Source organism: Macrotis lagotis, chromosome 5, assembly GCF_037893015.1.
Source record: "Macrotis lagotis isolate mMagLag1 chromosome 5, bilby.v1.9.chrom.fasta, whole genome shotgun sequence".
NCBI lineage: Eukaryota > Metazoa > Chordata > Mammalia > Peramelemorphia > Peramelidae > Macrotis > Macrotis lagotis.
This window is the reverse complement of record NC_133662.1, coordinates 151,154,677-151,179,779: the sequence shown is the minus strand read 5'-3', so window position 1 is coordinate 151,179,779 and position 25,103 is coordinate 151,154,677.

The following is a 25,103-nucleotide window of genomic DNA, read 5'->3' as shown; positions in this document are numbered from 1 at the left end:
CTAACCCCTTCACTTTACAAATAAAGATGCTCAGTTCTAATAATGCTAAGTGTCTCCAGTCAGAATGGTGTTCATTGAATGAGAATGGTTGCCCAAATTCCAAAGTTGAAGACTGAGTCATCCCAAAATGATAAAAATGAAATGACTGATAAAATCTTTAAATTTGGACATTTTTTCATATGGCTATAGGTAATCTGAATTTCCTTCCATGGACATATACTTATTTTTGTCAGTTGTGTAGTGTCTTATATATGTAATTCAATTCCTTTTACCTTAGCATTAGATTTTAATTCATAACATGTATTTGGAAAATATCAAAAATAAATTTTTGAATTAAGGACTTTAAATTGATTAGACAAAAGTCTGCCAGGTTAGTTTCTTTTTTTGCCTTTTTTATATATACCAGTCTACTGAAAGAAATCTTTTTTTTAACTAAACACACACACACACAGACACAGACACAGACACACACACACACACACACACACACACACACACACACACAAACACACAGACAAATTGTTCTTTTGGTTCTCCTAAAGAATTTTATTATGTTTTGCAGTTCTTTTGGATAATCTGTTGAGTAAAAAGTTGATTAATAAAAAACTGAAAAAGAAAATTTAAGTAATGTCATCATATTATTATGTTGCTTTGGCCTAATCAAGAGCAAGTAGTATATATCATTGATAATTAGGCAGTTTTTATTTCCATAAATAGTGTCTTATAGTTATGTTTCTATAATTCTCATGAATAGATCTATGTACCTATGTATCCCGGTGTCTATGTATTGACTCCCAAATATATTATATATTAGATATCAAATATTTATTTTAAATGAAATTTATCTTACTCTTCAACCTGAGTGTTTCTAGTATTTTTCAGAAATACTAATTTTTGTGTGAATTTATTTTAAATACTAGAATTTTATGAAGATAATTCTACAATTAATTATTAGTTGACTAAGGTTTTCTAAGTATACTATCATATCTCCCAAAATTATTTTTCTGTGCCATGCTTGTTCCTTCATTTTCTTTTCTTGTCTTATAACTATAGTTAACATTTTATTAAAAAGAAATAATGAAAATATTCATCTGCTTCACATCTAATCTTATTGGAAAGAATAATAATTTATCACTATTACAAATAATTCTTTTTTCAATATACTGTGAGATTTTTTGTAATAGGAACAGATTCATTAGCCATGGAGTCAGGAGGACCTAAATTAAAATCCAGCCTCAGAATTTAAGAATTACCAAACTGCGTGACCTTGAGCAAGTCACTTAATACCATTACCTTGTAAATAACAAAAAATAAAAAGTAAAATAGGAACTGATTATGTTTTAACTTTCTTTGAATTCACAGCACTTTGCACATTACTAGACATAATCAGTACTTAATACATATTTTTGAAGATATACATAAATATTTACATATAAATATGTAGCATGCACATATATGTAATGTAAATATGCATATATGTTTTATTTTAAAAATCCATTAATTCTTATGGGTTTTTTAATTTTTAAAAAGGAAAAAGTGCTTTTTATTCATCATTATTTTTTGAATCTATAGCTATATAATACTTGTTTATAATTAATAAATTAATTAAACTTATAATTTCCAAATCTAAATTCCTTGAATAAATTTAATTTGTTAGTAGTAGGTATCTTTGTACTATATTGCAACCTATTAATATTTAAAACCTTTGAATCAATATTCATTCAAAATATTTGTCTCTAATTTTCTTTTTTTCAGTTTTCATTTTTCTTGATTTAAGTATCAAATTCAAATGAGATCCGGAAGGAATTTAGTAAGAAACTAATATTTTGTTATTTTAAATTATTTTTACATAATATTGAAATTATTTTTTTCTTTAACTATTTTACAGAATTCACTTGTGAATACACCTTGTTTTAGAATTTTTTTCTCCTTTGGGACTTCACTTATGGCTTATTTGATTTCTTTTTTATTAGCCTGAGCTGCTGATATTTCTCATTCTACTAAAGCTCAGTATTTTTATATTTTTAAATTTTACATTTTTTATTTTACATTTACAATTTTACACTGGAAAAAATCGTGTCTAATAATATTCTCAATTTCTCCATTAGTTGTGAATTTTTATATTCCACTTTTGCTAATGTTAATTTTTCTTCTTTGTTGCTTTTTGAATCAAATCATCTCCTCAAAAAAACCAATCAGCCTCTACTTTTATTTATTAATTCTTTTGTTTTTTCTTTCAACTTTGTTGGTCATTTCCTTCATTTTCAGAATCTATCTTGGGTTTAATTGGGGAGCAGATTAATTGGATAATTTTCTTTTTGTATTTTGTTTCATGCTTTATTGAATCACCTTTTTTCTATTGCTCACTCTGTCTTTGTCTCTCTGTCTTTTTCTATTTATTTTTTAATGAAATCCCTTAAATTACTTTTTTCCCTTAGGTATGTTTTGATTTCACCTGCAAAATAGTGGTAATTCTTTCTTGCCATTATCTTCAATGAAATTAGCTATCATTTTTATGATTTTGTCTTTGTTCTATCATTTTTTAATATTATGTAACTTAATTTTGCTGCAGGTCAATAGTTAATATTATTTTGATGCACTGTGGTCTGCAAAAGATTCATTAACATTTTTTCAGAATTTCATGCGCTAATACATGGATAAATTTCATACATAGGTGAAGAATATGTGTGCTTCTTTTTATTCCCATTCAATAATCACCAGATTCTTATGGTATCTAAATTTTCTAAGATTCTATTTAGATTTTGAATTTCTTTGTTATTTTTAGATAGGTTTATGTAGATACAAAATGAAATATCTATCTGGATAAAATGGTCACTCACTAATATAATTTTAATATTTCTCCCAGTAATTACTTTTTTCTTGATTTTTGTATTTGTATTACAAAATTCCTATTCAGCTCCGTTCTTTTTTATCATTAATGTTCAAAAGTTCTCTATTTCAATGAGGTACTTTTTAATTTGCCTTATCACTAAGTCTAAGTTCTCATTTGTTCCTAAATCCATACCAAATTAAGGATCTTTTTCTCCTGGAATCAATTAAACTCCCTTTTTATTCTTTTAAGAAATAACCCCTGGAATTAAAGGAATTTTCATCAGCTAATTACTTCTCTAATTGCTCGATGGATCCTTTTCTTTTGTACTGTGTGAGAAAGGCAGGAAGGTGAAGCCGTCAGTATGGTAATCAAATTATTGTGCAATGATGGGAGAGATCTAAACTATATCATTTTTTTTCTACTCCATTACCTTTGTCCTCAGCATTATTTCTGGGAAAAAGTTGCGACAAAAAATATATATGCCTATGGGGGTGGCTAGGTGGCGTAGTGGATAAAGCACCGGCCCTGGAGTCAGGAGTACCTGGGTTCAAATCCAGTCTCAGACACTTAGTGATTACCTAGCCGTGTGGCCTCGGGAAAGCCACTTAACCCTATTGCCTTGCAAAAAACCTAAAAAAAAAAAAATGCCCCAAATTTAGAAATGGGTAAGCAAGGTATAGTATATGCTTTTTCATCATTGCTACCTTGTGTGCTCAATGAACTAAATTTACTCCCCCCCCCAAAAAAGGTATATTAATGTAATCAAATATATAAATAATGGTAATATAGTTGTGATATGAGTAATAGATATGTGCATATGCATTAAGTGATGTATTATAGAGAAGTCAACAAATAAGATAATGCATACAACTATGTAAAATGGAGATTATATTACAAGGTGACCGAAACAGATAATATAAAATAAATAATATTGGCATTATGCGACCAGAATTAGAAATTAGAAAGCTTAAAAATAGAAAATTGCATGTCTATCATACTTATGTAATTGGGTACATTTTTCTTAAATGCCATTGGAGTAGCTAGACACTACATTAGTAAATATTGTTAGACTAGAAATTAAGATGATCTGAGGATCATTAGGAGGATTGACTTCAGATGCCTATTAAATCTGACCTTATTCACTTACTAATTATGTGACCCTGGGCAAGTCACTAAACCTTTGTTTGCATCAATTTCTTCAGTTACAAAGGAAGGATAGTAGTAGGATTTATCTCACAGAAATTATGTGAGGATCAAATGAGATAATATTTGCAAAATACTTAGCAACATCCCTACCATACAGTAGATACTACTTAAATGCAAGTTATAAAATATTAAAGTACTGTGCAAGTCATAAAAAGCTACATAAATGTTAACTATATATATATATATATATCCACATTTATTCATATCTGTATAGATTTATAAACATATGAATGTGCTAAACAAGGGTGCTATATAAAAATATATATGCTTATATGGTATATGTATCTATATAGGCTATGCATATACATATATAAATGGTAATACTAATATAATTATTTTGGATCAATGCACTCGGACATGGGATAGATTGGAGGTAGGGTATGATCTTTAAGTGATTAATCAGAAGTCTACATTGGGTCAAGAACAATTTTGCAATTAAAGTCATGTTTTCTTGGAGTTTTCTAAAAAGTGTAGCCTTCTTGATCTTATTTTTTCATACATCTTATTTATTTCTGAGTTATCAAACATTTACTTTTAAATAACTGTTGTTATTATATTCAGTTTGAGATCATTTTAACTGACTTACCTCAAACAGCTGCAAAATTATATCATGCCAGATGTTATAACTATAGAACTAAATGCAAATCATTAGTTTCTATTTTGTGACACAAATCAAAACTCAGGTTCTTAATTCTCTTACCTTGATGATTCTGATCCCTGTGTATTGGGTGCCCTATCGTCTAGAAACTGTTTTTCTAAAATGTTCTCTCCTTTCTCTAGAGTTTTTGGTCTTTCCCTCTTAATGTTTTCAGAATAAACCATCAGATAATCCATCAATCAATCAATCTTTTTTTCCTCCTCTTCATTCTCTCTTCTCCCTTTCCCACCTTCCTTCATTTCCTTATTCCCCAATTCCAATAATTATTTAAATATTTTGAGCAGTATCAATGTTTTACTCTATAGCCATATATTCTTCAATAAGTCCTCCTTCAGGATATAAAATATGACTCACCAAAGTTCAGTCTATGAAGCATCTTCATATTCTAATTTTGTTCTTTTATGGGATTATAAACTAAAAAAGATAAATTCCCTTCAACTATAAAATGATCTTTCATTATAATAAAACTTTGGAACTAATAGATCTTCATGTGATTTTGTCCTTGATTAGTTTTGACTATGAATGAAGATAAGAAATGTCGGGTTGACTTTTAATGGTATATAGATAGATATATAGATATATAGATATATAGATATATTAGATATTATTTTTCAACTTCTAGGGACAAAAGAAGATATTGTTGATATTGTTATGAGAGTAGCTATTGAAGAATGTGTAAGCTATTTAACAATCAGAGATGACAGGCAAGCGTCAGCAATAGGATAGATATAGCCCAAGATATCTAATCCAGTTAAAAATAAGGAATGTTGAATACACAATTATTGTACATGGCTTCCCCTCTCTCTTTTCAATGGCAATTTAAAAATTGATTTCTTGTGATGAAGAAGGTCTGAAAGATGCAGTTGGTGGTTTTAAATGATTTTTGATAATACATGAAGCCCACAGTGATAGCTAAATTTGAAGGAAAAAAAGTAAAATAACTTGATTGTAACTGATAGGACCTATGATTATATCCTCTTATAGGTTATCAGTCACTTATAAAACATACCCAAAAGATGAAGCTACTGATATTAGGAAGCCAGTTCTATTTCACAGTCTCCTTTTGGAAGTAATCACATCAAAACTGAACCAACCCAAGGTCAGGAGGTGTGTAAATATTACAAGGGCATCTCAAACAGAACTATGGACAGGGAGTGATTACTTTTAATACCTACCTATTGGAACTCAAAAATCAATTGCCTTAGTTACTATTTGTTTTTATCCAAGTAAATCAATTGCTAAAAGTTCATTTCAACCATTTTTGAAACAGTTTTGGTCCCTGTCCTTCTATTCCAATGCCAACCTTACTTGTTCACCTCCTACCTCCACCCCCAACACAAATAGACCATAAGTGAATCAGAGCCTTTGAGTATTTGTCAAAAATAAGATGCAGTATTTTACTGAGTCACCTTGAACCTGCACTGGCAGATTGACTCACAGTCAGACTTTATGCTTTATAGTTTGTTGGGCAGATTTCCATCTGCATGACTGGATTAAATATAAGAATACCTCCACTATAGTCACTGTTTCTCAGCATTACTGGACTATTTTGATGCCCTTATTTTAACCTTCATCTATAAAAATCAAGTTTTACTAGACTATGCATCTTCTAGTAAATTGATGTTATTTTTTTTTCGTGTGTGTGTGTGTGTGTGTGTGTGTGTGTGTGTGTGTGTGTGTGTGTGTTTCTCCATCACTCAGGAGAAAAGAAAAGTCACAGCCCAAGTTTGAACAGCAAGTGCCTTTGACTTATTGCTGTGATTACTCTAATTGCTCATCTACTTAGTGGGAGGTTGCAGGAAGCTGTTTGGGAGTAATCAAGCTGAGATGGGCCCTTCTATTTATAAGAGTCCTGAAAATTGTTACTCCCCCAAAAGAATTTAATTGCATTTTTCCCTTAAAAATAAATTGTATTCTCCCCTATCACCTGACCCTTAACTAACCTCCTCTTTATTTTCTAATTAACTATAAATTAAAAGTCTACTCTATGTTTTAAAAAATTTAAACCCAAATCTTATAATATTTATTAAGTTGAAATCAAAGGCAAACCTTTAAAATATCTTTAAAAATTCCTGATTATTTTTATATTTCAATTGTCCTGAGGAAAAATCTTCTGTATATATTCAATTTTCTATATCATCTATGGGTGAGTGATTACTTTTCATTGATACTTATTTATCTTAGTTACCATTCAATTAACTCAGTTAAGTTTATATGAGAGTATATTAATTCTTAAAAATTAATTCCTTCTTTTTTTGGATTTTCATAACAAATATCCTTTCCCACTTCCAAAATGATATTTTTTCAAAGTAAAATATCAGTATCTATATCAGAATTATTCAATCATTAAATTAGTCAACAAGTAATTAATGAGCATGTGTGTTCCAGGGATTCTGTTGAACTCTGATAGTTTCAAAGATACAAAGAAGACAATCCATAATCTTATACATTCCATCAGAGAAGGCAATACGAATATATGAACACATATACAGATTTGTGTATATTGTAACAAAAGCAAAAAAAAGATAATTTTTGCTGGATAGCCCTATCACTTGAGTGTCCAGGACAGGTTTAATACATGTAAGTGGTGCTTAAGCTGCATCTTGAAGGAAGAAAGAAATGAAGGAGAACATATTGAAAGGTCTTAGCTAAGATGGTAGTGTAATGGATTTATGCTGTTGGTTTGAGGAACGAAGAGAAGATTTAAAATTACTTCTGGAAGAAAAAAAGATTACTTGCTACAATGAAGGAAAAAGGAAATAAAGAATGCATGATTTTCAAGGTTTAATTTCTCAATGCTGTAGAAGAACTGAATAAAATTTTAAACCTATTATCTCAGTGACTGAGGAGGTATAGAAGAAAGGTACAGGGAATAATGTTGCTACATTTGTTTTTTCCATCTTTGAATTAAAAAAAACATTTTATAAGCAATAAATGTTAAACAGTTAAATGGAACTGGAGTGATAGTCACTAATCCTTTAACAGAAGAGAAAAATAGTCAATGATGGTTCATAAACCCTATAGGGTAGTCTAAAATTTTGTAAGATGACCTAATAGGCCTGGTTATGAAAGAATGAGAACAAAGTCTACATTCTACATAAACAAAACCAAGAGGAAAATTTGTTGTTCTTGTTGCTTTCTGTTGTTTCTGTTGTTGGTGGTGAGACATTCCAGTCAAGTCTAATGCCTCAGAATCTCATTTGGGGTTTTCTTTACAAAGATACAAGAGTTATTTGACATTTCCTTCTCTAACTCATTTTCTAGATGAGAAAACTGAGGCAAACAGAATTAAGTGGCTTGTCCAGGATCATATAAACTAGTAAATGTTTGAGTTCAAATTTGAAATTAAGGAAGTGGAATCTTCTCACCTCCAGACCCAGGACTATCTTCTGTTCAATCTCTGAGTCCAGAAGTCTATTTAAAAAGTGATCATTTGTAATTTAAAAAAACATATTTTGGAAACAATCATATTTTGACTTGTATTATAGTTAAATGCTTCTCCAGTAAAAGAATATAAATTTCTTGAGGGTGGGGATTATGTTATTCTATCTATCTATCTATCTATCTATCTATCTATCTATCTATCTATCTATCTATCTCTCTATCTATATCTATCTATCTATCTATATCTATCTATCTATCTATCTATCTATCTATCTATCTATCTATCTATCTATCTATCTATCTATATATATCATGTCACCAAAAATACAGTTAGTGTTTTCAGTCTATTCTAATGTTTTATGATGTCAGTTGAGTCTTTCTTGGCAAAGATTTGCCATTTCCTTCTTCAGTTCATTTTACAGATGAGGAAATTTAAGGCAAATAGGGTTAAAGTAACTTTCTCTGGGTCATAAAGTGTCTAAGGCTGGATTTGAATTCAATTTCTTCCAATTCCAGATCTAACGTTATAACTACAGCACCATCCAGCTGCCTCAATTAATATCTTTCATTCAATGAAAATGAAACTATATTGAAACAATTAGTGCAGGTTAACTACTATCATCTTAAGGGGATAGAAAACTATTAAGTTTTATGGAACAAATTTTCTAGAGACTGTTTCTATGCAGTCTCCTAAGAACGGCCTTAGGGGAATTTAGGCCGTACAGTGTGTAGAGAACCTGAGAATTAGGAAGACGTGAGTTCAAATGCAACCTGAGGAAGTTATTAGCTGTGTCCTGTGCAATTCACTTGATCCTAATTGACTCCAAAGAAAGAAGGATTTTAATATATTTTTTAAATATATATATATATTTTTTTCCAACTATATGTAAAGATAATTTTCAATAATCATTTTTATAAGGTTTCAAGTACCATATTTTTTACTCCCTCCACTCCCTCCCCTCTTGCTTTGACAGAGGGTAATCTATTGTAGGTTATGTGTATGTATATATATATGTATATATATATATATATATATATATATATATATATATATATATATAACTATATTAAGTTCATTTCCATTTTAATCATATTTTGAGGAATAATAAGAACAATAAGTGAAAAAACAATAAGAAGATAAAAATTATAAAACATAAAACAAGGTTGAAAAATTGGAAAATAGTAATCTTTGGTCTACATCCAGACTTCATAGTTACCACTCTGGATATAGATAGTATTTTCCATCACAAGTCTTTCAGAATTGTCTTTGTTTCTTTATACTACTGAGATGCACAAGTTCAATATCGTTGATCATCACACACTGTTACTGTTAATATGTACAATGTTCTTCTGGTTCAGCTCACTTCACACAGCATGAGTTCAAGCTAGTCATTCCAGGCTTTCCTTAAATCCCCACCCCTCCTCATGATTTCTTTCAGAACAATAGAACTCTATTATATTAATATGCCACAATTTGTTCAGCTATTCCCCAATTGATGAGTATGCTCTCAATTTCCAATTCTTTGCATTATGTAAAAAGTTGCTAAAATATATTTGTACATGTGGGTTTTTTATCCTTTCTGGTGAATTTTTTGGGATACAGACCTAGTAAGTGGTATTGATGGATCAAAGGATAGGTATAGTTTTATTTCCCTTTAGGTGTAGTTCCAAATTATTCTCCATAAAGGTTGAATCAATTCACAATTGCACCAAAAATGCATTTTGTTGAGATGGCTAGGCAGTGCAGTGGATAGAGTACTAGTCCTAGGGTCAGGAGTACCTGAGTTCAAATTCAGCCTCAGACATGTAATAATTACCTAGCTGTGTGGCCTTGGGCAAGCCACTTGACCCCACTTGCCTTGCAAAAAAAAAAAAAAACCTAAATAAAGCATAATTGTCTCAGTTTTCCCACATCCCCTACAACATGAATCATGTTCCTTTTTTTTGTCATATTGGCCAATCTGATAAGTGTGAGATGATACTTCAGAGCCATTTGTGTTAATTTGCATTTATAAAAAACAGTAATGATTTAGAGTATTTTTCATATGACTATGGATAGCTTTAATTTCTTCATTCAAAATTACCTATATATAGCCTTTTACCATTTATTGAGTAATGACTTATATTCTTATAAATTTAATTCAGTTCTCTATATATTTTAGAAATGAATTCTTTATCAGAAACACTAGTTGTAAAGATTGTTTTGCAATATACTGCATCTTAGTTGCATTGTTTTTAGATGTGAAAAACCTTTTTAATTCAATATAATCAAAATTATTCATTTTGCATTTTATAATACTCTTTATCTCTTCTTTGGTCATAAACTGCTCCTTTTTCCAAAGACCTGAGAGATAAACTCTTCCTTGTTTCATAACTGGTATAACCTTTTATGCCTAAATCATTTACCCATTTCCATCTTATCTTGGTATGGAGTGTGAGATGTTGGTCTATGCCAAATTTCCACCTTACTCTTTTGCCATTTTTCCAGTAGTTTTTGTTAAAGAATGAGTTCTTATACCAGAAGCTAGAATCTTTGGGGTTTTCAAATAGGAGAATACTATAGTCATTTACTTCTGTTTCTTTTGCACCTAATCTATTCCACTGATCCATTACTTTCTTTCTTAGACAGCACCAGTTTTGATGACTTCTACTTTATAATATAATTTTATACCTGGGATAGATAGACCAACATCCTTTGCAATCTTTTCCATTAATTCCCTGGATATTCTTGACCTTTTGTTCTCATTATGGATTTTGTTACTATTTCTTTCTAATTCAATAAAGTAGTTTTTGTCAGGTCTGAGCCTGAATAAGTAATTTAATTTAGGTAGAATTGTCATTTTATGCTATATTGGCTCACTCTACCTAGAGTAATTGTCAGTTATTCAATTATTTAGATACGATTTTATTTGTGTGAATGCAATTGTTTTCATATAGTTTCTGAGTTTGTCTTGGAAAGTAAACTCCCAAGTATCTTATGTTGTCTAAAGATATCTTTCTATTTCTATCTCTTGCCCTTGGATTTTTTGTCCATATATAGAAATGCTGATGATTTATGTGGATTTATTTTATATCCTGCAAATTTTCCAAAATTGCTAATTGTTTCAATTTAGTTGTTTAGTTGTTTTTCTAGAATTCTCTAAATATACCATCATAGCATCTTCAAAGAGTAAGAATTTTATTCTTCATTGCCTATTCTAATTTCTTTTATTTCTTTTTCTCTTATTGCTAAAATTAAATTTCTAATGCAATATTGAATAAAAGTAGAGATAATGGGCACCTTTTTTCCATCTTGGATCTTATTGTAAATGTTTCTAGCTTATCCCCATTACATATGATGATTACTGATGGTTTTAGATAGATACTGCATATCATTTTAAGAAAAACTTAATTAATTCCCATGCCCTAGTGCGTGTTAATAGGAATGGGTAATATATTTTTCAAAAACTTTTTCATCAACTATTGCAACAATCATTTGATTTATGCTACATATGTTGTTGATATGGTCAATTATGCTGATAGGTTTCCTAATATTGAATCAACCTTACATTCCTGGTATAAATACTACCAAATCATAGTGTATTATCCTAATGATTGCTTGCTCTAATTACTTTGCAAATATTTATTTAAAAGTTTTACAGCAATATTCCCTAGGAAAATTGTTCTGTGATTTTCTTTCTCAGTTTTGACTCTCCTTGGTTTATGTTTTCTACTTTATAATGGTGTCATAGAAGGAATTAGGCAGAACTCCACCTATTTTTTCAAACAGTTTATATAGAATTGGAATAAATCATTCCTTAAATGTTTGGTAGAATTCACTTGTGAATCCATCTGACCCTGGAGATTTTCTCTTGGGGAGTTCATTGATGACTTGTCCAACTTCTTTTTCTGAAATGGAGTTATTTAAATATTTTCCCTCTGTTAATCTGAGTAATTTATATTTTAATAACTATTCATCTACTTCACTTAGATCACCAAATTTGTTGGCATAAAATTGGGCAAAATAAGTCCAAATTATTACTTTAATTTCTTCCTCATTGGTGGTGAATTTATTCTGTTGATTTTTGATAAGGATAATTTGGTTTTCTTTCGTATTTTAATCAAATTAACCAAAGGTTTGTCTATTTTATTGTATTTTTTTTCTTAAAAGCAACTCTTTGTTTTATTTATAAGTTCAATAATTTTCTTTATTTTGATTTTGTTAATCTCTCCTTTGATTTTCAGGATTTCTAGTTTGGTATATAATTAGGGATTTTAAAATTTGTTCTTTATCTAGTTTTTTGTTGCATGAAAAATCCTCTTTCTCTGTTTTATTAATGTAACATTTAGAGATAAAAAAATTTCTCCTAATCACTACTTTGACTGTATCCCACAAGTTTTGGTATGTTGTATTATTTCTATGATTTGTTATCTGTTATTATATTCAGTTTGAGATCATTTTAACTGACTTACCTCAAACAGCTGCAAAATTATATCATGCCAGATGTTATAACTATAGAACTAAATGCAAATCATTAGTTTCTATTTTGTGACACAAATCAAAACTCAGGTTCTTAATTCTCTTACCTTGATGATTCTGATCCCTGTGTATTGGGTGCCCTATCGTCTAGAAACTGTTTTTCTAAAATGTTCTCTCCTTTCTCTAGAGTTTTTGGTCTTTCCCTCTTAATGTTTTCAGAATAAACCATCAGATAATCCATCAATCAATCAATCTTTTTTTCCTCCTCTTCATTCTCTCTTCTCCCCTTTCCCACCTTCCTTCATTTCCTTATTCCCCAATTCCAATAATTATTTAAATATTTTGAGCAGTATCAATGTTTTTACTCTATAGCCATATATTCTTCAATAAGTCCTCCTTCAGGATATAAAATATGACTCACCAAAGTTCAGTCTATGAAGCATCTTCATATTCTAATTTTGTTCTTTTATGGGATTATAAACTAAAAAAGATAAATTCCCTTCAACTATAAAATGATCTTTCATTATAATAAAACTTTGGAACTAATAGATCTTCATGTGATTTTGTCCTTGATTAGTTTTGACTATGAATGAAGATAAGAAATGTCGGGTTGACTTTTAATGGTATATAGATAGATATATAGATATATAGATATATAGATATATTAGATATTATTTTTCAACTTCTAGGGACAAAAGAAGATTATTGTTGATATTGTTATGAGAGTAGCTATTGAAGAATGTGTAAGCTATTTAACAATCAGAGATGACAGGCAAGCGTCAGCAATAGGATAGATATAGCCCAAGATATCTAATCCAGTTAAAAATAAGGAATGTTGAATACACAATTATTGTACATGGCTTCCCCTCTCTCTTTTCAATGGCAATTTAAAAATTGATTTCTTGTGATGAAGAAGGTCTGAAAGATGCAGTTGGTGGTTTTTAAATGATTTTTGATAATACATGAAGCCCACAGTGATAGCTAAATTTGAAGGAAAAAAAGTAAAATAACTTGATTGTAACTGATAGGACCTATGATTATATCCTCTTATAGGTTATCAGTCACTTATAAAACATACCCAAAAGATGAAGCTACTGATATTAGGAAGCCAGTTCTATTTCACAGTCTCCTTTTGGAAGTAATCACATCAAAACTGAACCAACCCAAGGTCAGGAGGTGTGTAAATATTACAAGGGCATCTCAAACAGAACTATGGACAGGGAGTGATTACTTTTAATACCTACCTATTGGAAACTCAAAAATCAATTGCCTTAGTTACTATTGTTTTTATCCAAGTAAATCAATTGCTAAAAGTTCATTTCAACCATTTTTGAAACAGTTTTTGGTCCCTGTCCTTCTATTCCAATGCCAACCTTACTTGTTCACCTCCTACCTCCACCCCCAACACAAATAGACCATAAGTGAATCAGAGCCTTTGAGTATTTGTCAAAAATAAGATGCAGTATTTTACTGAGTCACCTTGAACCTGCACTGGCAGATTGACTCACAGTCAGACTTTATGCTTTATAGTTTGTTGGGCAGATTTCCATCTGCATGACTGGATTAAATATAAGAATACCTCCACTATAGTCACTGTTTCTCAGCATTACTGGACTATTTTGATGCCCTTATTTTAACCTTCATCTATAAAAATCAAGTTTTACTAGACTATGCATCTTCTAGTAAATTGATGTTATTTTTTTTCGTGTGTGTGTGTGTGTGTGTGTGTGTGTGTGTGTGTGTGTGTGTGTGTGTTTCTCCATCACTCAGGAGAAAAGAAAAGTCACAGCCCAAGTTTGAACAGCAAGTGCCTTTGACTTATTGCTGTGATTACTCTAATTGCTCATCTACTTAGTGGGAGTTGCAGGAAGCTGTTTGGGAGTAATCAAGCTGAGATGGGCCCTTCTATTTATAAGAGTCCTGAAAATTGTTACTCCCCCAAAAGAATTTAATTGCATTTTTCCCTTAAAAATAAATTGTATTCTCCCCTATCACCTGACCCTTAACTAACCTCCTCTTTATTTTCTAATTAACTATAAATTAAAAGTCTACTCTATGTTTTAAAAAATTTAAACCCAAATCTTATAATATTTATTAAGTTGAAATCAAAGGCAAACCTTTAAAATATCTTTAAAAATTCCTGATTATTTTTATATTTCAATTGTCCTGAGGAAAAATCTTCTGTATATATTCAATTTTCTATATCATCTATGGGTGAGTGATTACTTTCATTGATACTTATTTATCTTAGTTACCATTCAATTAACTCAGTTAAGTTTATATGAGAGTATATTAATTCTTAAAAATTAATTCCTTCTTTTTTTGGATTTTCATAACAAATATCCTTTCCCACTTCCAAAATGATATTTTTTTCAAAGTAAAATATCAGTATCTATATCAGAATTATTCAATCATTAAATTAGTCAACAAGTAATTAATGAGCATGTGTGTTCCAGGGATTCTGTTGAACTCTGATAGTTTCAAAGATACAAAGAAGACAATCCATAATCTTATACATTCCATCAGAGAAGGCAATACGAATATATGAACACATATACAGATTTGTGTATATGTAACAAAAGCAAAAAAAAGATAATTTTTGCTGGATAGCCCTATCACTTGAGTGTCCAGGACAGGTTTAATACATGTAAGTGGTGCTTAAGCTGCATCTTGAAGGAAGAAAGAAATGAAGGAGAACATATTGAAAGGTCTTAGCTAAGATGGTAGTGTAATGGATTTATGCTGTTGGTTTGAGGAACGAAGAGAAGATTTAAAATTACTTCTGGAAGAAAAAAAGATTACTTGCTACAATGAAGGAAAAAGGAAATAAAGAATGCATGATTTTCAAGGTTTAATTTCTCAATGCTGTAGAAGAACTGAATAAAATTTTAAACCTATTATCTCAGTGACTGAGGAGGTATAGAAGAAAGGTACAGGGAATAATGTTTGCTACATTTGTTTTTTTCCATCTTTGAATTAAAAAAAACATTTTATAAGCAATAAATGTTAAACAGTTAAATGGAACTGGAGTGATAGTCACTAATCCTTTAACAGAAGAGAAAAATAGTCAATGATGGTTCATAAACCCTATAGGGTAGTCTAAAATTTGTAAGATGACCTAATAGGCCTGGTTATGAAAGAATGAGAACAAAGTCTACATTCTACATAACAAAACCAAGAGGAAAATTTGTTGTTCTTGTTGCTTTCTGTTGTTTCTGTTGTTGGTGGTGAGACATTCCAGTCAAGTCTAATGCCTCAGAATCTCATTTGGGGTTTTCTTTACAAAGATACAAGAGTTATTTGACATTTCCTTCTCTAACTCATTTTCTAGATGAGAAAACTGAGGCAAACAGAATTAAGTGGCTTGTCCAGGATCATATAAACTAGTAAATGTTTGAGTTCAAATTTGAAATTAAGGAAGTGGAATCTTCTCACCTCCAGACCCAGGACTATCTTCTGTTCAATCTCTGAGTCCAGAAGTCTATTTAAAAAGTGATCATTTGTAATTTAAAAAAACATATTTGGAAACAATCATATTTTGACTTGTATTATAGTTAAATGCTTCTCCAGTAAAAGAATATAAATTTCTTGAGGGTGGGGATTATGTTATTCTATCTATCTATCTATCTATCTATCTATCTATCTATCTATCTATCTATCTATCTCTCTATCTATATCTATCTATCTATCTATATCTATCTATCTATCTATCTATCTATCTATCTATCTATCTATCTATCTATCTATCTATCTATATATATCATGTCACCAAAATACAGTTAGTGTTTTCAGTCTATTCTAATGTTTTTATGATGTCAGTTGAGTCTTTCTTGGCAAAGATTTGCCATTTCCTTCTTCAGTTCATTTTACAGATGAGGAAATTTAAGGCAAATAGGGTTAAAGTAACTTTCTCTGGGTCATAAAGTGTCTAAGGCTGGATTTGAATTCAATTTCTTCCAATTCCAGATCTAACGTTATAACTACAGCACCATCCAGCTGCCTCAATTAATATCTTTCATTCAATGAAAATGAAACTATATTGAAACAATTAGTGCAGGTTAACTACTATCATCTTAAGGGGATAGAAAACTATTAAGTTTTATGGAACAAATTTTCTAGAGACTGTTTCTATGCAGTCTCCTAAGAACGGCCTTAGGGGAATTTAGGCCGTACAGTGTGTAGAGAACCTGAGAATTAGGAAGACGTGAGTTCAAATGCAACCTGAGGAAGTTATTAGCTGTGTCCTGTGCAATTCACTTGATCCTAATTGACTCCAAAGAAAGAAGGATTTTAATATATTTTTTAAATATATATATATATTTTTTTCCAACTATATGTAAAGATAATTTTCAATAATCATTTTTATAAGGTTTCAAGTACCATATTTTTTACTCCCTCCACTCCCTCCCCTCTTGCTTTGACAGAGGGTAATCTATTGTAGGTTATGTGTATGTATATATATATGTATATATATATATATATATATATATAATATATATATATATATATATATAACTATATTAAGTTCATTTCCATTTTAATCATATTTTGAGGAATAATAAGAACAATAAGTGAAAAAACAATAAGAAGATAAAAATTATAAAACATAAAACAAGGTTGAAAAATTGGAAAATAGTAATCTTTGGTCTACATCCAGACTTCATAGTTACCACTCTGGATATAGATAGTATTTTCCATCACAAGTCTTTCAGAATTGTCTTTGTTTCTTTATACTACTGAGATGCACAAGTTCAATATCGTTGATCATCACACACTGTTACTGTTAATATGTACAATGTTCTTCTGGTTCAGCTCACTTCACACAGCATGAGTTCAAGCTAGTCATTCCAGGCTTTCCTTAAATCCCCACCCCTCCTCATGATTTCTTTCAGAACAATAGAACTCTATTATATTAATATGCCACAATTTGTTCAGCTATTCCCCAATTGATGAGTATGCTCTCAATTTCCAATTCTTTGCATTATGTAAAAAGTTGCTAAAATATATTTGTACATGTGGGTTTTTTATCCTTTCTGGTGAATTTTTTGGGATACAGACCTAGTAAGTGGTATTGATGGATCAAAGGATAGGTATAGTTTTATTTCCCTTTAGGTGTAGTTCCAAATTATTCTCCATAAGGTTGAATCAATTCACAATTGCACCAAAAATGCATTTTGTTGAGATGGCTAGGCAGTGCAGTGGATAGAGTACTAGTCCTAGGGTCAGGAGTACCTGAGTTCAAATTCAGCCTCAGACATGTAATAATTACCTAGCTGTGTGGCCTTGGGCAAGCCACTTGACCCCACTTGCCTTGCAAAAAAAAAAAAAAACCTAAATAAAGCATAATTGTCTCAGTTTTCCCACATTTTTCTCCTTTGGGACTTCACTTATGGCTTATTTGATTTCTTTTTTATTAGCCTGAGCTGCTGATATTTCTCATTCTACTAAAGCTCAGTATTTTTATATTTTTAAATTTTACATTTTTTATTTTAAATTTACAATTTTACACTGGAAAAAATCGTGTCTAATAATATTCTCAATTTCTCCATTAGTTGTGAATTTTTATATTCCACTTTTGCTAATGTTAATTTTTCTTCTTTGTTGCTTTTTGAATCAAATTATCTCCTCAAAAAAACCAATCAGCCTCTACTTTTATTTATTAATTCTTTTGTTTTTTCTTTCAACTTTGTTGGTCATTTCCTTCATTTTCAGAATCTATCTTGGGTTTAATTGGGGAGCAGATTAATTGGATAATTTTCTTTTTGTATTTTGTTTCATGCTTTATTGAATCACCTTTTTTCTATTGCTCACTCTGTCTTTGTCTCTCTGTCTTTTTCTATTTATTTTTTAATGAAATCCCTTAAATTACTTTTTTCCCTTAGGTATGTTTTGATTTCACCTGCAAAATAGTGGTAATTCTTTCTTGCCATTATCTTCAATGAAATTAGCTATCATTTTTATGATTTTGTCTTTGTTCTATCATTTTTTAATATTATGTAACTTAATTTTGCTGCAGGTCAATAGTTAATATTATTTTGATGCACTGTGGTCTGCAAAAGATTCATTAACATTTTTTCAGAATTTCATGCGCTAATACATGGATAAATTTCATACATAGGTGAAGAATATGTGTGCTCCTTTTTATTCCCATTCAATAATCACCAGATTCTTATGGTATCTAAATTTTCTAAGATTCTATTTAGATTTTGAATTTCTTTGTTATTTTTAGATAGGTTTATGTAGATACAAAATGAAATATCTATCTGGATAAAATGGTCACTCACTAATATAATTTTAATATTTCTCCCAGTAATTACTTTCTTCTTGATTTTTGTATTTGTATTACAAAATTCCTATTCAGCTCCGTTCTTTTTTATCATTAATGTTCAAAAGTTCTCTATTTCAATGAGGTACTTTTTAATTTGCCTTATCACTAAGTCTAAGTTCTCATTTGTTCCTAAATCCATACCAAATTAAGGATCTTTTTCTCCTGGAATCAATTAAACTCCCTTTTTATTCTTTTAAGAAATAACCCCTGGAATTAAAGGAATTTTCATCAGCTAATTACTTCTCTAATTGCTCAATGGATCCTTTTCTTTTGTACTGTGTGAGAAAGGCAGGAAGGTGAAGCCGTCAGTATGGTAATCAAATTATTGTGCAATGATGGGAGAGATCTAAACTATATCATTTTTTTTCTACTCCATTACCTTTGTCCTCAGCATTATTTCTGGGAAAAAGTTGCGACAAAAAATATATATGCCCATGGGGGTGGCTAGGTGGCGTAGTGGATAAAGCACCGGCCCTGGAGTCAGGAGTACCTGGGTTCAAATCCAGTCTCAGACACTTAGTGATTACTTAGCCGTGTGGCCTCGGGAAAGCCACTTAACCCTATTGCCTTGCAAAAACCTAAAAAAAAAAAATGCCCCAAATTTAGAAATGGGTAAGCAAGGTATAGTATATGCTTTTTCATCATTGCTACCTTGTGTGCTCAATGAACTAAATTTACTCCCCCCCCAAAAAGGTATATTAATGTAATCAAATATATAAATAATGGTAATATAATTGTGATATGAGTAATAGATATGTGCATATGCATTAAGTGATGTATTATAGAGAAGTCAACAAATAAGATAATGCATACAACTATGTAAAATGGAGATTATATTACAAGGTGACTGAAACAGATAATATAAAATAAATAATATTGGCATTATGCAACCAGAATTAGAAATTAGAAAGCTTAAAAATAGAAAATTGCATGTCTATCATACTTATGTAATTGGGTACATTTTTCTTAAATGCCATTGGAGTAGCTAGACACTACATTAGTAAATATTGTTAGACTAGAAATTAAGATGATCTGAGGATCATTAGGATGATTGACTTCAGATGCCTATTAAATCTGACCTTATTCACTTACTAATTATGTGACCCTGGGCAAGTCACTAAACCTTTGTTTGCATCAATTTCTTCAGTTACAAAGGAAGGATAGTAGTAGGATTTATCTCACAGAAATTATGTGAGGATCAAATGAGATAATATTTGCAAAATACTTAGCAACATCCCTACCATACAGTAGATACTACTTAAATGCAAGTTATAAAATATTAAAGTACTGTGCAAGTCATAAAAAGCTACATAAATGTTAACTATATATATATATATATCCACATTTATTCATATCTGTATAGATTTATAAACATATGAATGTGCTAAACAAGGGTGCTATATAAAAATATATATGCTTATATGGTATATGTATCTATATAGGCTATGCATATACATATATAAATGGTAATACTAATATAATTATTTTGGATCAATGCACTCGGACATGGGATAGATTGGAGGTAGGGTATGATCTTTAAGTGATTAATCAGAAGTCTACATTGGGTCAAGAACAATTTTGCAATTAAAGTCATGTTTTCTTGGAGTTTTCTAAAAAGTGTAGCCTTCTTGATCTTATTTTTTCATACATCTTATTTATTTCTGAGTTATCAAACATTTACTTTTAAATAACTGTTGTTATTATATTCAGTTTGAGATCATTTTAACTGACTTACCTCAAACAGCTGCAAAATTATATCATGCCAGATGTTATAACTATAGAACTAAATGCAAATCATTAGTTTCTATTTTGTGACACAAATCAAAACTCAGGTTCTTAATTCTCTTACCTTGATGATTCTGATCCCTGTGTATTGGGTGCCCTATCGTCTAGAAACTTTTTTTCTAAAATGTTCTCTCCTTTCTCTAGAGTTTTTGGTCTTTCCCTCTTAATGTTTTCAGAATAAACCATCAGATAATCCATCAATCAATCAATCTTTTTTTCCTCCTCTTCATTCTCTCTTCTCCCTTTCCCACCTTCCTTCATTTCCTTATTCCCCAATTCCAATAATTATTTAAATATTTTGAGCAGTATCAATGTTTTACTCTATAGCCATATATTCTTCAATAAGTCCTCCTTCAGGATATAAAATATGACTCACCAAAGTTCAGTCTATGAAGCATCTTCATATTCTAATTTTGTTCTTTTATGGGATTATAAACTAAAAAAGATAAATTCCCTTCAACTATAAAATGATCTTTCATTATAATAAAACTTTGGAACTAATAGATCTTCATGTGATTTTGTCCTTGATTAGTTTGACTATGAATGAAGATAAGAAATGTCGGGTTGACTTTTAATGGCATATAGATATATAGATATATAGATAGATAGATAGATAGATAGATAGATAGATAGATAGATAGATAGATAGATAGATAGATAGATATATAGATATAGATATTATTTTTCAACTTCTAGGGACAAAAGAAGATATTGTTGATATTGTTATGAGAGTAGCTATTGAAGAATGTGTAAGCTATTTAACAATCAGAGATGACAGGCAAGCGTCAGCAATAGGATAGATATAGCCCAAGATATCTAATCCAGTTAAAAATAAGGAATGTTGAATACACAATTATTGTACATGGCTTCCCCTCTCTCTTTTCAATGGCAATTTAAAAATTGATTTCTCATGATGAAGAAGGTCTGAAAGATGCAGTTGGTGGTTTTAAATGATTTTTGATAATACATGAAGCCCACAGTGATAGCTAAATTTGAAGGAAAAAAAGTAAAATAACTTGATTGTAACTGATAGGACCTATGATTATATCCTCTTATAGGTTATCAGTCACTTATAAAACATACCCAAAAGATGAAGCTACTGATATTAGGAAGCCAGTTCTATTTCACAGTCTCCTTTTGGAAGTAATCACATCAAAACTGAACCAACCCAAGGTCAGGAGGTGTGTAAATATTACAAGGGCATCTCAAACAGAACTATGGACAGGGAGTGATTACTTTTAATACCTACCTATTGGAACTCAAAAATCAATTGCCTTAGTTACTATTTGTTTTTATCCAAGTAAATCAATTGCTAAAAGTTCATTTCAACCATTTTTGAAACAGTTTTGGTCCCTGTCCTTCTATTCCAATGCCAACCTTACTTGTTCACCTCCTACCTCCACCCCCAACACAAATAGACCATATGTGAATCAGAGCCTTTGAGTATTTGTCAAAAATAAGATGCAGTATTTTACTGAGTCACCTTGAACCTGCACTGGCAGATTGACTCACAGTCAGACTTTATGCTTTATAGTTTGTTGGGCAGATTTCCATCTGCATGACTGGATTAAATATAAGAATACCTCCACTATAGTCACTGTTCTCAGCATTACTGGACTATTTTGATGCCCTTATTTTAACCTTCATCTATAAAATCAAGTTTTACTAGACTATGCATCTTCTAGTAAATTGATGTTATTTTTTTTCGTGTGTGTGTGTGTGTGTGTGTGTGTGTGTGTGTGTGTGTGTGTGTGTGTGTGTTTCTCCATCACTCAGGAGAAAAGAAAAGTCACAGCCCAAGTTTGAACAGCAAGTGCCTTTGACTTATTGCTGTGATTACTCTAATTGCTCATCTACTTAGTGGGAGGTTGCAGGAAGCTGTTTGGGAGTAATCAAGCTGAGATGGGCCCTTCTATTTATAAGAGTCCTGAAAATTGTTACTCCCCCAAAAGAATTTAATTGCATTTTTCCCTTAAAAATAAATTGTATTCTCCCCTATCACCTGACCCTTAACTAACCTCCTCTTTATTTTCTAATTAACTATAAATTAAAAGTCTACTCTATGTTTTAAAAAATTTAAACCCAAATCTTATAATATTTATTAAGTTGAAATCAAAGGCAAACCTTTAAAATATCTTTAAAAATTCCTGATTATTTTTATATTTCAATTGTCCTGAGGAAAAATCTTCTGTATATATTCAATTTTCTATATCATCTATGGGTGAGTGATTACTTTTCATTGATACTTATTTATCTTAGTTACCATTCAATTAACTCAGTTAAGTTTATATGAGAGTATATTAATTCTTAAAAATTAATTCCTTCTTTTTTTGGATTTTCATAACAAATATCCTTTCCCACTTCCAAAATGATATTTTTTCAAAGTAAAATCAGTATCTATATCAGAATTATTCAATCATTAAATTAGTCAACAAGTAATTAATGAGCATGTGTGTTCCAGGGATTCTGTTGAACTCTGATAGTTTCAAAGATACAAAGAAGACAATCCATAATCTTATACATTCCATCAGAGAAGGCAATACGAATATATGAACACATATACAGATTTGTGTATATTGTAACAAAAGCAAAAAAAAAGATAATTTTTGCTGGATAGCCCTATCACTTGAGTGTCCAGGACAGGTTTAATACATGTAAGTGGTGCTTAAGCTGCATCTTGAAGGAAGAAAGAAATGAAGGAGAACACATTGAAAGGTCTTAGCTAAGATGGTAGTGTAATGGATTTATGCTGTTGGTTTGAGGAACGAAGAGAAGATTTAAAATTACTTCTGGAAGAAAAAAAGATTACTTGCTACAATGAAGGAAAAAGGAAATAAAGAATGCATGATTTTCAAGGTTTAATTTCTCAATGCTGTAGAAGAACTGAATAAAATTTTAAACCTATTATCTCAGTGACTGAGGAGGTATAGAAGAAAGGTACAGGGAATAATGTTGCTACATTTGTTTTTTCCATCTTTGAATTAAAAAAAACATTTTATAAGCAATAAATGTTAAACAGTTAAATGGAACTGGAGTGATAGTCACTAATCCTTTAACAGAAGAGAAAAATAGTCAATGATGGTTCATAAACCCTATAGGGTAGTCTAAAATTTTGTAAGATGACCTAATAGGCCTGGTTATGAAAGAATGAGAACAAAGTCTACATTCTACATAAACAAAACCAAGAGGAAAATTTGTTGTTCTTGTTGCTTTCTGTTGTTTCTGTTGTTGGTGGTGAGACATTCCAGTCAAGTCTAATGCCTCAGAATCTCATTTGGGGTTTTCTTTACAAAGATACAAGAGTTATTTGACATTTCCTTCTCTAACTCATTTTCTAGATGAGAAAACTGAGGCAAACAGAATTAAGTGGCTTGTCCAGGATCATATAAACTAGTAAATGTTTGAGTTCAAATTTGAAATTAAGGAAGTGGAATCTTCTCACCTCCAGACCCAGGACTATCTTCTGTTCAATCTCTGAGTCCAGAAGTCTATTTAAAAAGTGATCATTTGTAATTTAAAAAAACATATTTTGGAAACAATCATATTTTGACTTGTATTATAGTTAAATGCTTCTCCAGTAAAAGAATATAAATTTCTTGAGGGTGGGGATTATGTTATTCTATCTATCTATCTATCTATCTATCTATCTATCTATCTATCTATCTATATCTATCTATCTATCTATCTATATCTATCTATCTATCTATCTATCTATCTATCTATCTATCTATCTATCTATCTATATCTATCTATCTATCTATCTATCTATCTATCTATCTATCTATCTATCTATATATATCATGTCACCAAAAATACAGTTAGTGTTTTCAGTCTATTCTAATGTTTTATGATGTCAGTTGAGTCTTTCTTGGCAAAGATTTGCCATTTCCTTCTTCAGTTCATTTTACAGATGAGGAAATTTAAGGCAAATAGGGTTAAAGTAACTTTCTCTGGGTCATAAAGTGTCTAAGGCTGGATTTGAATTCAATTTCTTCCAATTCCAGATCTAACGTTATAACTACAGCACCATCCAGCTGCCTCAATTAATATCTTTCATTCAATGAAAATGAAACTATATTGAAACAATTAGTGCAGGTTAACTACTATCATCTTAAGGGGATAGAAAACAAATTTTCTAGAGACTGTTTCTATGCAGTCTCCTAAGAACGGCCTTAGGGGAATTTAGGCAGTACAGTGTGTAGAGAACCTGAGAATTAGGAAGAAGTGAGTTCAAATGCAACCTCAGGAAGTTATTGGCTGTGTCCTGTGCAATTCACTTGATCCTAATTGACTCCAAAGAAAGAAGGATTTTAATATATTTTTTAAATATATATATATATATATATATATATATATTTTTCCGACTATATGTAAAGATAATTTTCAATAATCATTTTTATAAGGTTTCAAGTACCATATTTTTTACTCCCTCCACTCCCTCCCCTCTTGC